Genomic DNA, 13,553 nt, shown 5'->3' on the forward strand with positions numbered 1-13,553 from the left:
GAAAAGGACGAATGAGGGGAAGAAAAAAAGGAGAAGTCACTGCCAGTGGGATTATGAAGACGCCAAACATCCTGAAGATGGATCAGAGAACACATATTAATCAGTTGTTTATGTGCTTGAGGGGGACGAAAGTTAAAGGCAGAATTCCTATCCAAGAATGGATCCATTGGTAAATTAATAATAATAAATCTTCTTTGTTCGGTTTTTGAAGAAGAAAACACCACAAAAGAATTTCAACAATAACATACAATTTGATAAAAATAATCCATAAAATAGATTTGATTAAAATGTTCAAGAAAAGAATTATTATTAATACAATTTAAAAGTATATTATACCATATAACCTCAAATAACCGGCTATACATCCTCAAAGATTTTTCCTATGATAAAAAATGCATTTAAGAAAAGTACTAACACTTTTGGAGACAAATTCAGAGTCCAGGAATTGCAACCGTAACATAGCTGGCCGGCACCTTCTAAAACCTAACCGTCTCAACACAGGAACTAACCAGATTTCCCTTTGTAGATAAGGAGAAGCTGTACAGGTGGCCTCTTACCCAGTTTTTGTGAAAATTTTATTAGGGCGGCATTTGCCCTCAGAAGGTGATGTTTGCGGGCTTCTATGGCTGGCTTCCAATTTAGCTTCGCATCTATCATTACACCAAGATATGGGTATTGGTCCGTTGGTTCTAGCCTTTCCTTGTCTAGATAGATACTCTTCCCCCTTTTTCTGCCCTGCCCCACCACCATAACAAACGTTTTTTTTATATTTATGCGAAGGTCTAATTTGCCCATGAAACTTGCGTACCGTTCCGTTGCCTTTTGTAATTCTCGTGGGGTACGTGCAAGTATCACGGCATCATCCGCGTATAAGAGCGCTGGTATCAAGCGTTCTCCAACTCGAGGGAGGTCCTCGGCCCCCTGTAACATCTCCATCTCAAGACCATTTGTATATAACGAAAAGAGAAAGGGGGCCAGGACACAACCCTGCCTGACACCACGCTCTACTGCAAATGAATTTGAGAGTTCTCCCCGGACTCCAAAGCGTACCCTGGCAGAGGCATTCCTATATAATTCATGAAGGAGAGTTACTAGGACCGGGTCTACACCCATTTTGCTAAGAATTATCCATAGTTTCGAGTGAGAGACGCAGTCAAAAGCCGCGGACAGGTCAACATAGACCATATATAATCTGCCCCGCTTTGCAGAGACATATTTCCCCATTATTAGGGACAAATTTAGGGCCTGCTCAATTGTCCCAAAGCCCTCCCTGAAGCTAAACTGGATATCAGAGAGGACCTTGTCATCGTCCACCCACTCCTGGAGTCGCTGGAGAACCACTCTGCCCAGTACCTTCCCCAGAGAGTCCAGGAGCGAGATTGGACGATAGCAAGAAACATCCTCCCTATCACCCTTCTTGAAAATAGGGACCATGGTTGATTGTGTCCAGGATTTAATCAAACCGCACTTCATTACTGCGTCGAATACCCTTTTTAGGATGGGGGCCCACAGTTCTAGATTAGATTTTAAAAAGTCCACTGGCAAACCATCCGGGCCAGGGGCTTTCCCACTTTTGCTTGATTTAACTGCATTGATGATTTCAATTAGTGTGACATCTATTGAAATTGGGAAGGAGTTGGGCTGGGTACTCCTGACATTATCTTCTATTAGGTCAGTTTCTGAAGGTTTGGCAAAGATTTTTGAGAAATGGTTTACCCACGTCGGGCCATCAATTGCCACATCTACTGATGGCTGATTGCTATTATCTTGCAGAAATGGAGCCTTGACCAGTTTCCAGAAGGCATCGCTGTTTCTAGTCAGGGAACTCTCATGGAGTTGATCCCATAATGCTTGTTTCAATTCTTGTTTCCTGCCCTTACATACTAAAGTATAAGTTCTTCTTAGCCTCCTAATCTCGTCCTGGTCTCTAGTGACTTTTGACAGGGCTTGCTTTAATTTTTTATGTGCCATAGAACAATTGTGGTCAAACCACCCTCTTTCCCCCCCCCCCATTTCCTTTGCACTTTTTGGTTAGCAACTCCTTTACCTTGTCTAAGATTTCCCCGAAGTTATCCAAAACCTCCTGCTCCCCCGTGTTAATATCTAAGCATTTTACTATTGCCTCGTATGTCGTACGCACCACCCTTTTTATTAAATCTACGGGGTCTATCTTACCCCACCCTAAGGTATAGCCGTTTATTCTTTTAAGATATATTTCGTGTTGGGCAAGGATGGAATTTATATGCGAGGGCGGGAGCTGACCTTGGTCCAGGAATAAAACTATGAACAGGGCAGCATGGTCACTTAGGGTATTTATGAGAATACTAAAATTTCCAACCTTGTTTCCTAATGTGGCTGTGGCCAATACGTAATCGATTGTCGACTCACAGCCCCTTCCCAGATAAGTTGGTTGCAGCTGACCATTAAAAGGTTTTGGCGTATTTAATATTACAAGGCCTAATTCAGACATGGTTTCGTTTAAGAGGTTTCCCATCTCTGAGTGGCTGTTATTGCACATGTCTCCTGTAAGCAAATCACATGGTGTTCCTGTACATAATTTAAAATACTCCCGTTTATGATTTTTCTCTTGAGCCCCGCAATGTTCCAGTATAGAAATTGTATTTTTAGACTTTTCTGGGTTACATCAGTCCTTTCAGTCAAGTGTACTTCCTCTTGTGAGGAACTCTTTACGGTCGGTTGACCTTCCTCTCTTAATAAACTAGATATGCCGTTTAGTGTGTTTTCCTAACTTGGGGGGGTCGTCTTCATTGGGTAATCTATGTACTGAGTCGTCTATAACTTCCTGCAGAAGGGGAATGTCTTCCTCATTTGCAGATGGTAGATCACCCAATGCATCTTGCTCTCTGTCTTCTAATGCTCTACCAATGACATCCCCTTCCGCAGTTACAGAGTCCTGCACTATGCAAGGCTCTGAAGGAGGCGGCCTTTGCGGGACTCTCCACTGCCGTCTAAGTCAATCAACTTCATCTAGTCCAAAGAGCATTGAATAACGATTATAGGTGGGCACGTTACACCCATAATGTGGAGGAAAATTATTATTGTTGTTGTGGAACCCCCTATATGACTGGGGTTAAGGGCGATAATTATCCACGTTTTGACGCAGAAATCGGGGACCCACTTCCTTCCAATCCAAATAAGGATTTTTTACTGGGATAGATTTTGAATATAAGGTTGGGTCTCTTGGATAAAAATAACTGACGTAATGGGTGGAAATAATGTCCCCCCCTCTTGTTTCGTACCAGTCTCCGATGCACCTTACTGCTCTATGATCTTTAAAGTTTATAATTATCACATCCCCAGTTCTATCTTTGGGTCTTGATCCCACCCAGATTGCTCGTCTCACGGTCAAAATTTCTCCACTGACATGGGCAGGTAATGGTCTATTCTGCTCCAGCCAATGGATAGTTTTATTTTTTAAAGCATGATGATCCTCTCTGGCCCCCTTTACAAGCTCTGGTACACCAGCCATAATAATCGCATAAGGGGCCGATTGTGGTGGTAAATCTACTATTCTTTTTGTTTCTCTAGATAGCTGTGTGGGTGGCAACTTTCCCTTTTCGTTCCCAACTACTTCATTTACTGGTTGGGAGATTTTATCTGCTGGAAGATTTTTAGTAGGTCCTTTCTTATCCCCTTCCCTTTTATTGCTAGACTGGACGGTCTCCCTGTTTCCCTGACTATTGGCTAGAGAGGAGAATTTCTGCTTACTAGTTGTTGGTTTATTTGTTTTGAAAAGAGCTTTTTTCCCCTGTATGCTAACTGTTGTTACAGGCACGGCGCTTGTCGAAGATTGTGATGTTGACAAAATAGGAGGCATTATATGATTACTATCAATGTTTTTGGCATAAGCGCTTTGCAATTCTATCAGGGCGGCAGTAGTCCCTTCTATTTGGCTATCTAGATATGCACTTATCATTCGTGTTCTCTCTAACAAGGGGAGTAGAAGGGATTTCATCAAAACCTCTAATTTGTTGATGAAATCTGTTTCTAAGTGTAAGGTATTTAAGGATCCTGAAGGATTAGAAATAGCGGGCGGATTGTTTATCTCTAAAAAGAGAGAGGGTCCGACCGATTCAGAGGATCTAGTAGAGTAGGGAGCAGAGAGACTGATTTTTTGTATTTTTGTTTGGGTTGTCACAGATGGAGATCCCCTTCTTTTCCTATTTTTTGTGTCACCACGATGCTGGTCTATGGTCAATGGAGAAACTGAGAATAATTTGGGGGAATTTGATAATCCAGATGTATTTGAGCAAGGTGAGGAGGAATTTGTAAGAAGGACAGCGTTAGCGTTAGCGGTGGAAGGTATATCATCATCGTCCTCCACCCTTACCGCTATTGGGGGAGTGGAACCCTGTGCTAAGTCCAAGTGTGTCCTCCTTGGGGAAGCAACTTGGGCTAATAACCCCAGAGAAGAGCGTTTCCCAGTTAGTAAATCTAGTGAAAGACGCTTCTCTGTATCAGCTATTTCTTTTTCAAGTACATTTGTTACCCTCTTAAAAAATTGATCGATTGTCCCAGTTGCAGTTCCATGTGATGTATTGACAGTTATGGTGCGGGATTTTCCCATTTGTGTAGACATGGTAGAATACTAGTCAACAGAGATTGTACAGAGGGTTTCCAGGCACGAAGAAATATAGTTACAGAAAAAAAATAATTCCTGTAAAATCTTTGAGAGGTCCAAACAGTGGTCGCAACAAATCCGGAGGACAGTCTTACCATGTAGTAGATGTCAGGGGAGTGGCTCGTCCCGTCCCTCGTCGGCCTTAGACGGCCCGCCCTTTGCCCGGGCTTAGCCCGGCGCCGTCCGCGCGCGTCCCGCGACGCGGAGGAAGCGCCGGACTTTTAAGCGCCTCCTGGCGCGGGAAACGGTGTCAGCGGGTCTCCTGCCGCAAAGGATGATGGGATTTGTGGTCCGTCCCCGCTCGGCGGCCGCTGGTGGAAATGGCGGCGGCAAAGGACGAAGGGCAGCAGCGAGGCAGTGGGCACAAGGTGAGTGGCAGCACAGGCACTGAGAGCACGTCCACAGGTCAGCAAAGAGAAGCTGTTTAGAGTTCAGTCAATGCTTCCACCTGGGGGGCTGTCCCTGCCCCGACACCCAGGGAGGTGTCTACCAATGTGCCAGTCCTTGTCCCAGCGCGCATCCCACTGTGCACAGCTTCGCTGTGTGGTCGCAGCACTTGCTCTGTGTAGCACTCAGGGCACTCAGGTCACTCGGGATGCTCTTGACGCCTCCCGTAGGTTGAGCTCCAGGCTTATGGCAGGTGCAAGCTCCCCAGTGACCCTAAACAGGCAGGCAGGCAGGCAGGCAGGCAAGCAGTCTAACCTCTTCCCGCCTGCAAGTCGCGGGCCCTTCTGTCCAGGCCGGGACACTCCTCCTTAGCGTTCAGAGCAAACCCGGCAAGTCCAGCATCTGTGTTATCCCAGCCTCGGAGCGGCCGTGCTCACCTTCCTTGTAGCCGTGTAGCCGTGGGCTCAGGTATCTCTCTGGTGTTCTGAGTTTCTGCCCTGTTGCACCATTCATCACTGTTGCGCCATTCGCCACTTTGTTCACTTGTTTGCGTACACCGTCGTACCTTGCACTCGATACCACATCCGGAACAGTTCCGTCAAACGCCAGTCCCTGATCGGAGGGTCGTCGGTCTCCGTGTGCTCTCTTTCCGCCGATCGCCGGCTGCCGTGAACCCCGGGCGCAGCACACCCCCCTCAGGCAGAGTTGGAGCCAGAGGGGCTAACAGTTGGAAGCCACAGGGCGCGAGACAGGCGTCCTTCAGCGTCGCCCCTCACAGCCTCACAGTCGGTGGACAGCGCGAAAACCCGGAGTAGATGAATAGCAAATCACTCCGCTCACGCTTCCCCAAAGCCTCATTATTGTCAAAGCGGAGAAGTGAAGCACGCGTAAATTAAAGTCTCCACCTACAATAAGATTGCCAGAATGAGGTGTGTCATTTAGCTTTTTAGTGATTGCTTTCCAAAAAGACGGGTCATCCTTGTTAGGGGCATAAATATTCATGACAAAGAGATCGGCATTACCATCGGACACCTTAGATAGTAACCACCGACCCTCTGTATCCTGTTCAGAGGAAACGATAGACAATCCAGAGTGTTTAGAAACTAAAGTAATTACCCCATTTCTTTTACCACAAGCATCTGAACAAGCAACATCAGAGACCCATTCTTTCTTCAGAAATAACGCCTCCTTGGCAGAGACCTTTGTCTCTTGAAAAAGGACTAGATCCGAAGAAAGAGATTTGCAGTAGTCTAAAATCTTTGACCTTTTAACTGGGTGATTTAACCCTTTAACATTAAGGGAAAGAATATTCAAACCAGACATAGAGCCAATAACAGGAGAAAAAGATATTCCATTTATGATATATGAACTACAACATCCAGGAAAACCCGCCACCAGACACTAGAAACTAACACGAAACAAGGAGAATACAAAGAGGAAATCCGAAGAGAAAAGAAGAAAGAAAAGGAAATAGAAAGCAAGAAAATAAACAGAAAGAGAGAGAGAAGGGCCCATAAGGCAGGTCTGAAAAAGACCAAATTCATACAAGGGGGAACATGGGAAAATGAGCAAGGGGACCAACCAGAGGAATAAAAAACATCAGCATAAATAGCCCCAAAACAGTACATAGCTGATTATACTATTTAAAAAGAAGAACTGTCTAAAAGATATGAACTGGAATTAGTTATAGTATTCTGGAAACAGAACAACATGAAAGTCTATAAAGGCAACACGTTTAACCAAGTTGATAAATAGGTAACAGCTAAAATAGATCATAAAAATTGGGAAAGGCAGAAAAAAGAGAAAAAACAAATGCAATCAATAAGAGCTGATGAAAAATGAGCTAAAAGCTAACATTACTATTAGGTAGAGCGAAACCAAAGCAGACATCATGAAGAGCAAAAGAAAAAGAATAAAGAGAAAAGAAAATACATTCCAAAGCATACTATATGGTACATTATAGGGAAAATAAGTGAAACATAGTAGAGAACGGCATGTAGTAACAGCTCAATATAACAATCAATGAAGCCCTATGGCAGATAAATAAGAGAAATAATACTATATATAAATATGTAAAATCTATAGATAAGCTTATAGATAACTGTCCATAAATAGATAGAACCGGATACACTCAATTTAACTAAAAGAGGTGAGAATATCTTAATTATATGAACATGTAAGAAAAGAAACATAAGACTATCAATTACAAAACAACTATAGAAATCCGACCTAGTCGAAAAAGATAATTAATAATACTAAATAAACAAATCAATCAATGATATAGCAGTGAAATAGATATAACCACTAACTATATAGAAGAAACATATTAACTCTAATTATAGCAATACATAAACATGTAATAAGCATCTATGACTCAAATATGTACCCAATCTATACATCAATACATTAAAAAACAATAGTATACTCCATAAATACGAGACAACAAAAGACGACCATCAGGCAGAAAGACCAAAAACAAAGAGAGAGAAAAACCAAGTCTCACATCAAAATTTGACGAAAATAAAGAAGTCATACAACGGGATAAGAAACAGACCAGGACCTAATATGTCGAAAGACAAACTGGGAAGGAAAAGAGTAATAAGGACGACACGCAAGCAGGAGTGAAATCAAACCATCAAGAGACGCTACCACGAAATATTGGAAGATTCATACAGTAAAACTAACGACAATAAAGACCACTACACCATAACGATAGGGAGGGAGCACCAGAAGACGACAAAAATACACCAAAACCAATGGACACTAAGACCCCCGCGCAGATCTAAAAGCAACTAAACTTAATAGATCTGACAAAGAAGAAAACACATTGCAGTATGTATAACCGCATCAGGTGCCAGAAGAACCAGGAACATGCGAGGCCTCCATTTGAAGTTCCATCTGTAGCTCCATCTGATTATCCAAAAACGAGGCCAAGTCAGCAGGTTCATCAAAGATTCTGGAGCGACCTTTGAAAGTAATGCGGAATTTTGAAGGGCCAGCAAAAGAAAAGGGGATATTCATCTCAGATAGACGCGTCCGGAGATTAAGAAAGCCCTTCCTCCTTATTACCGTGTCTCTGGCAAAGTCTTGAGAAATTGAAATGCGCTGGCCATTCCACGAGACAACTCTAACCTTCCGCATATGGGCCAAAATTTGTTCTGTGTGCTGATGGCGCAGTGGCTTAAAAATTATCGCTATAGGTTGAGTAGCAGACTTAGGGCGAAAGGTAGGGACACGGTGTGCACGTTCCAGCTCAAAATCTCTTTGGAAAGAAATTTGCAGCTTAGAGGGAATCCATTGATAAAGGAAATCAATCAAAGAAGATGCATCTTTCTCAACATCTTCCGGAAGACCAAAAATGCGCAGATTAGATCTGCGGTTACGATCTTCTTGCTCAGTGAGGTCTTTCCGCAATGCCGCCATTGAGCGCTCTAACTGGCAGAGAGATCTAGATTGCTTTTGCATGGAATCCTCTGCGCCACTAATACGTGCTTCTGTGTCTGAAACACGAAAGGAAAGGGCCGTGAAATCATTCCTGATGGCTAACACCTCCACTTGCAGTAAATCTGTGTTAGTCTTGGTAGACTGCGCAATTTCATGGACCTCATTAAGGCGCGTCAGGATAGTCTCAAGAGTGGAGTTAGGGTCCTTTTGAGCAGACTCAGGTGTAGGGGAGACCTGTTTGGAGCTCTTAAGGGACGCTTTAGAATCCTTTGCGTCTTTAGCATTTGGTGACGTGCCCATATTCGCAGCCATAAAGCACACCACCTCAGCAGGAGCAAAATACACCCCTTCAGATAGATTAAGGAAAGGAAATGCCAGAGGATGTATAAAAACTCAATGTGTAATAAGGAAAAGAACAAAAATGGAGAGCGCACCCTCAGCAAAAAGAACAGGACGATAATAATTGAGGGCTTACAAGGTCAGGGAAAGGAACCACCTCACAAAAATATCATGCCCTGCAGGTACCAAGAGGACTCCTTCCGACCTCCAAAAACAGCTAAGAAGCAGGGAAACATAAAGCAAAGAAGCCCCATATAAAGGCATTGGCGGAGTTCTGAAGAGAAGAAAACCAAAAATATGCTCACAAACGGCAGCAATGCAGCAGGAGGGAAGAAAAAATCAAATTAGCCTTATAAAATGTGAGAAAACGTCACCAGCTCTTGTTTGTCCTCATTTCTGGCCAGTCCGTAGCAGTAGCGTCGTCGTGCTGAGGAGAAAAAACAACTCCGCCAGTGAGGAATCAAAATGGCGGCCGCTCGTGAAAACACCGAGCGCCACCAAAAGACGTCCTAAATGTGGTCACCGGCAGCTCCAAAGTACAGGAAACCTCCTCAAAACACACTCGGCAGCATAGTAAACATGATTCCAACTTCTGGAGTGTACGGGGCCGTCCGCAGCGGCAGCAAAACCTCCGTCGGCCGTTGCTCAGCACAGAGCTCAAGCGCAGACCACCATCTCACAGCGGCGCGCAAGCCACGCCCCTCATAAATGTGTGTTGTTTAAAAAAAAGTAAACTGCCCTTGCGCAGCGGTAAAGGGAGGAAATTGAACACGCGTGGTGGAACTAAAAAGAAATAGTGATAGAACAAAATTAATCAACACAGGATTATTATTGACAAGAAATCAAACATGTGTTGCTCTATTGATTAAAACTTAAGAATTGAGAATAAATCGAACATATGACAGGGCAGTTAGCAATAAATGAGAGTGCATAGTGATACGGAGAAGAATATGGTGTGTACAGAGATGGAGAGGAATCATTGAAAATACATAGGTATAGTGAGAAAAAAAGTAAGCATGTGTTCGGATAATGAGGCTTAAGTGCATTGAGAATAAATCAAATTCATTGGGACAGTGAAGAAAACATTGGTGTTCTAAGTAATCAAACCTCAAATGGAGTACTCTTCCTTTAAATTACAATAGTTTTGATATCATTAATCATTCATTTTTTATGCTGGGATAGTTGTGGTCTGATGTTATAAGGAAAACACAAAGACCATCACATTCAGAGGGGGAAGCCCAACAGTTGTTGCTAAACTTGTATAAACCCCTGATGAACACAGGGCGTGAATGGACATTAGATGCTCCTAGTCTGGACCACCGATTTGTTAATGAAATTTCGAGAGACTTACTCGATTGAACGACAGGGACTCTTTTCTTTGGATTAATAATTATTGGTTGAACTGCCTACGTTTTTGCCTTTAAGAAGTCCCTTTGTTGTAGGATGAAACGCGTTGGCTGTGTCTTCGTATGTTAATATATGTGAAACAAGCAATAAAAGAAAGAATGCAAAGATTTCCTGATCCTTTCTTTAGGAGACTTTTTTGTTGCTGAACTTATTCTTGAATGGTTAATGTTATCAAGACTAATGTGATTTAAAGGAAGAGTTTCACTATGACAAACTAGCAAATAGACAGTGCTCCTTCTCCTACAATTTTTTGTGAATTTTGTTTTCAGGATGTTCTAAATGGTTGATCCTAGAAGTGAGCACATCAAAATAGGACCAATTAAGGTGGGGGACCCCAACGTGGCAATAGAGGGCCAGACCAACGGGGTAATGATTCATTTTCACATCAAAATAGGAACCAAACAGTGTGCGACAAAAGTGTGCCATAATCGTTTTTGCCATTTTTTGACTCAAATGGAGTACACCTGGGGTTGTATTACGTATTACGTATTGTCATTATTTGCAGCCGCTCCATGTTTGCACAGTGCAGGCAGCAGCCCCCCTGCACTTTTAAAAGGGGATTAGAGATCCCCTTGCAGGTGGGTGCAGTTAGTGTAGAATAAGTGCCGCAGGGCGGAAGGGTCATTTGCACCCGCTTTGCACGTCCCATGGCACTCTGGTATTACAGAAGGGGGCGCAGACGCTTGTGAGTCCCCTTCAGTGATGCCGATAAAGCTGGCACACTTAAAGTGCCAGAGCTACCTTCATGAGGCGTTCCCTCATTTGCATAGGGGTGTGGCCTTTGCAAATGAGGGAATACCTTGGCCTCTGCACCTGCACTATATTACAGACACACACGTAGTGGCAAAGAAGATCTCAGGGGCACACTCCCAGTGCGCCACCTTCTATGTGGCACACTGTGACTGTGCCCCCTGAGAGCAACCCTCTGGAGGAGAGAAAGGGGGAGTCATAGACTGCACCCGCCTGCAAGGGGATCTCTAATCCCCCTGTAAAAGTGCAGGCGGATTGCTTCCTGCACTGAGAAAACATGGAGCGGCTGCCAGCAGCAGCTTTGTGTTTTCACATGACTGCACTGCCCAGAGGGTGGCGCAAGTTCGTTGCTCCCCTGGGGGCAGCGCATACATCATAATATGACACATTGTCTTTTATTGCGCCTAGCGCACCTTTTACAAGGCATGCCCGGCGCAACCAATGACAATGTGTAATATGGCCCCTGATGTGCACTTGTTTCAACAAGCTTCTGGCATTGCGAGGAAGAATCAAGTTTACATTGAGTTGGAGAGAATGATTGAACCTGTTGGTGGCAGCTGAGAGGAATTGATATCTGGTAGTGATGTCATATGAAACGTACTGGAGCGCCAGAAGATCTCGAGCATGCACTAGAGAGTAAGGCGTAAGCACACATTGCAGAGAAAAACCTGTACACGATTTGATGAGGAGGAACTGAGCATGTGCAGGGGTATGAGGAGAAATGACACTTTCAAGAAAGGAGAAATAATAACCAAACTTGCCCTGGAGTAGAGAGGAGAAAACACTTATTTATGGATAGGAATTTTATTGATAAATCAAGAACAGAGAAGGAAAGAGGAGAACACTGGACGTGTGCTGTGGTACAAGAAAGACATCTAACATTCTCTGGGTCTGGAAAGGGACATTTAACATGGTCTTTGGTACCAAGGTGAAATCTATAATGCACTGCGGCAGGGATGAGAAAGTGGACAAGTTCTGGTACATAGGTGAGACAATGAGCATATGCTGGCTGATGTAGTGAGGACCTGGCATGCTCTGGGTAATGAAGAGTAATAAAGCAATAGGGTGCTGAGGAGAACCAAGCAGGGTTGAGGTACTGAGGATAAACTGGACGTGTGCCGGGGCGGTAAGGAGACATTGAAAATACACTACAATAAAGAAATGTTTTCTAATGCATAGCACTGCGCGTGTTTTACGTACTTCTAAATGTTTTCTGTAAAGCTTGCATTGTAAACTTCATCTTACCATAGTGCACACACAAACATAGACTGCACTGGTGCAGCAATGTGTGGATGGAAGGAGTGTTCATATTCTAGAGTCATAGGGTGGGTTGGGCGCATTACCTCATTTCAGGGTAGCATAGACAGCACAGGGTGTATAGAGAAGGAGTAGTTGATTGCAGAATTCATCAAATGAGCTGTTTTAACATGCTGTACAGAACAGATCATGTTATGGGCTCTCTGTGTGACCGCCATCATGGGTCTCATGCGTCTAGCAAAAATGAAGGACAGCGAGGTGGAGCAGTTCGGGACTTTGGTGTTAGTGAATTGCAGAGCATTGGCTAATGCATGAAAAGCCCCTATCCCCAGAACCTTTGTACTGTGAAGTAGTGTTAAGAGCTTCTGATTTTCTAAGTAGGCATGCCAGAAAATCAGATGTGTGTACTGGATTATTTCCAGTCCTCTAAATCCTGGGATCACCAGATTCTGGTCTAGGCTACTTGTTTGCACAGTAGAGTTCCTTGTATTGCTCTAGTCCAGCCACCTGCACGCATGAATTGATGCTGGAACTAGCAAAGGGAGGGGAGGTGTCTCCTAGTCTTAGAACAATACTTGCACCTACACTTGCAGCCCACCATGGAATGTGCTGAGGTCAGGGGGAAGATATCAATTAAAACCTTGATTCAGGGAACATGGAGCGTCCTGCGTATGGCCCCGGGCAGGGAATGATGCTGGACAGGGAGGTGATCAATAGTCCCATGACCCCAAACTGCAGGTGATGACAAGGAAGAAAGGTTAGTAAATAGCTCAAAGGTCATTGATCAGCGGGTGCAAACGCATTCTGAAGAGTTGTGTCAGTGAGTTGTGTCAGTGAGTTGTGTCAGTGAGTGTCAACATTGGGAAAAGGACTATTCTTGTTTTAGCTGTGTTTTATAGCTGGTCTGGGAGTACTCGCTTCCACTGCCTCACTCTTCAAGGTTCTCTGTAGAAACTCTTAAAAAGGTGATGTGTGTGTTCATACTATAAGAAGGATAGGTTGGTCATTGACAGAGGCCCATCAGCGACGATCAACCTGGCACTCTGACAGCTAGCTGGAGTGTGGTTAAAGATGAGAGGGCACTCTAGGAGTGGTTATTATATGTAAACGCTCTGGTAGATGTTTTTTTTAATTTCAGCAGGCTGCTGTGGATAATGCTTGTGTGCTCATGAAGTGGCAATATCTGTTGAGGAGAGGGAGATCGAGATAGATGAAGAGGGGGAAGGGAGATACATTGAGGAGGGGAGGGTACGGAGACTAAAGGATTGATGTATGCACAGGTCACAAATCGTGGGTGCTAGTTGCACACACATTTGGTTGCATCCTA

The sequence above is a fragment of the Triturus cristatus genome, chromosome 3_1, assembly GCF_964204655.1.
Source record: "Triturus cristatus chromosome 3_1, aTriCri1.1, whole genome shotgun sequence".
NCBI classification, from domain to species: Eukaryota; Metazoa; Chordata; class Amphibia; order Caudata; family Salamandridae; genus Triturus; species Triturus cristatus.